The sequence below is a fragment of the Lottia gigantea genome, assembly GCF_000327385.1.
Source record: "Lottia gigantea unplaced genomic scaffold LOTGIsca_4, whole genome shotgun sequence".
Lineage (NCBI taxonomy): Eukaryota > Metazoa > Mollusca > Gastropoda > Lottiidae > Lottia > Lottia gigantea.
In genome coordinates, this window is record NW_008709379.1 from 370,295 (window position 1) to 373,487 (window position 3,193).

A 3,193-nucleotide genomic window follows, 5' to 3' on the forward strand; every position below is an offset into this window, starting at 1 on the left:
GCTTCTCATGCACATTACATAGATATAGAACAATTGCTTTTTTAAAGCAAAATTGAAATTCGTGATGTTTTAAAATTTGAGTTTAGTTTTACCATATTTGTGTCTTTTTGATCTTCGTGTATGTATATCTTATGACCTATTCTATGTAGAACCTTGATATTTGGAATACAACTAGACACTTTGAATATGAATTCACCTATGACAAAAAAATTGGGGTGGGCGTGGCACATCCGGGTTCAATTACTAATTGTTTACATTTTCCGGCTGGGGCATAACTCGTATAGGATGCGTTTGTTCAAAAAGGGACTTTGCACACAATTACCTCATCCTTTTGGCCAGTTTGTGTTAACAGCTCAGTTGTTTCAGCTTTATAGTTCCAAAAAAGGAACGGGTTTTAACATTTGGATATTTTCATTTTTCGATTTTGACCTTTATTGACATTTGTTGACCTATATCTTTTGACCTGAATAATGTAGAAGCTTGAAATTTAAAACACAATGTAACATTTTGAATATCAATTACCCTATGCAAAAACATTAAGGTGGGCATGGTACATCCGGGTAATATTACTCATTATTGATATTTTTGGCCAGGAGCATAACTCGCAAAGTATACGTTTGTTCAAAATGGAACTTTGCATACAATTATCTCATGAATTGAGCCACTTTGTCTTAGAAGTTCGGTTGTTTCCGCTTTTTAGTTCAAAAAAAGGAACAGGTTTTGGAAATTCAAAATTTTCAATTTTTGACCTTGACCTTTGATGACCTTGACATTTATTGGGTCAAAGGTCACTGACATTGTTTATTAGTTTATGCTTTCATATTTGACCTCTGACGTCTACTTTCGCTTTTATAGCCGTCCAAAAACATCCAAATTCGCAACTTTGGACTCTTCTAGCACGTGACCTAATTAACCTAGAGAGTAAATTTTTTCGGTTTCCTAATGTGCTTCTCGTGTACTTTACATAGATATATAACAATCGTTTTTTTAAAGCAAAATTGAAATTCGTGATTTTTTCAAATTTGAGTTTTTTATTTTTTACAATATTTGCGACTTTTTGAGCTTGGTATATGTATATCTTATGATCTATTTGATGTAGAACCTTGATATTTGGAATATAACTAGACACTTTGAATATGAATTCACCTATGACAAAAAAACTAATGTGGGCGTGGACATCCGGGTTAAATTACTAATTGTTTACATTTTGGGGCTGGGGCATAACTCGCATAGGATGCGTTTGTTCAAAAAGAGACTTTGCACACAATTACCTCATCCTTTTGGCCAGTATGTATTAACAGCTCAGTTGTTTCAGCTTTATAGTTTCAAAAAAGGAACGGGTTTTAACATTTGGATATTTTCATTTTTCGATTTTGACCTTTTTTTGACTTTTGTTGACCTATATCTTTTGACCTCTATTATGTAGGAACTTGACATTTGGAACATAACGTAACATTTTGAATATTGATTAACTTATCCAAAAAAAATTGAGTTGGGCGTGGCACTTCCGGGTTAAATTACTCATTATTGACATTTTTAGCCAGGGGCATAACTCGCAAAGTATACATTTGTTCAAAACTTTTTACACAATTACCTCATATTTTGAGCCACTTTGTCTTAGAATTTTGGTTGTTTCCGCTTCATAGTTCAAAAAAAGGAACAGGTTTTGGAAATTCAAAATTTTCAATTTTTGACCTTGACCTTTGTTGACCTTGACCTTTGTAGGATCAAACGTCATTGGCATTGGCTATCTTTTTATACTTTTATATTTGCTGTCCTAAATCAACTTCTGGTTTTATAGTCGTTAGCAATTTGAAATTTTAATGGCGTATATCTCTTGATCTTGACCTTTTTAGGCCTTCTCCTTTTCAAGATCAAAGGTCATTGACCTTGGCTATCTGCTGATACTTTCATTTGTGAGGTCTGACGTCTACTTCCGGTATTAGAATCTTCTAAAAAATAAAAAAATTATCAACTTTAGACTTGTTCTTGCGCTTGACCTAATTATCGTCGATGGTTGATTTTTTCGGGGTCTTTAGCAAATTGCTACATTTGCAAAGTCCCACTGTGTGCCACGAGTGGCTCTAGTTATTATTATTATTATTATACCAAGATACAAATATGGGTTGGTTGGTGAGCACAAAAAAAACTTTGATATGTCTTTCGTGTAAATCTGCCTTTTGCTAGTTGCTTACGAACGAGATAATTATATAGTTAAAGAATAAGACTCATAAATTGATTGAATTTTACTCGTTAATCAGTTCAAAGTATTCTGTGAAAGCCTCTGAAAAGATATACTCAATAGGAAAGTTTTCGGGATAGATTTTCGATAACCTGTATTGATTGAAAAGTGCATTTGAACTGCATTAATTTATAACAATTGTTATTGTCTTTGTGGAAAAGAGTATCAAAAACATATATGTTTATTATTATATATTATTTTAAGTTCTGAGAGTTATTTTCTTATCATATTTCTTACAATACTAAAATATTTTTTGTAGAGCGATATAGAAATACCACTGTTAAAATAGTACTCAATACATCAATAGTAGAGGGATATAGAAATACCACTGTTAAAATAGTGCTCAATACATCAATTGTAGAGGGATATAGAAATACCACTGTTAAAATAGTGCTCAATACATCAATTGTAGAGTGATATAGAAATACCACTGTTAAAATATCACTCAATACATCAATTGTAGAGAGATATAGAAATACAACTGTTAAAATAGTGCTCAATACATCAATTGTAGAGTGATATAGAAATACCACTGTTAAAATAGTACTCAATACATCAATTGTAGAGTGATATAGAAATACCACTGTTAAAATAGTACTCAATACATCAATTGTAGAGCGTTATAGAAATACCACTGTTAAAATAGTACTCAATACATCAATTGTAGAGTGATATAGAAATACCACTGTTAAAATAGTACTCAATACATCAATTGTAGAGTGATATAGAAATACCACTGTTAAAATAGTACTCAATACATCAATTGTAGAGCGTTATAGAAATACCACTGTTAAAATAGTGCTCAATACATCAACTGTAGAGTGATATAGAAATACCACTGTTAAAATAGTACTCAATGATTCATTTATAACCATTATAATATTTTCTTTTGATTATGCTTGTAGGTGCAATAGAACTAAGAAGCTACATTTTTTATCCGATAGTGGAAGA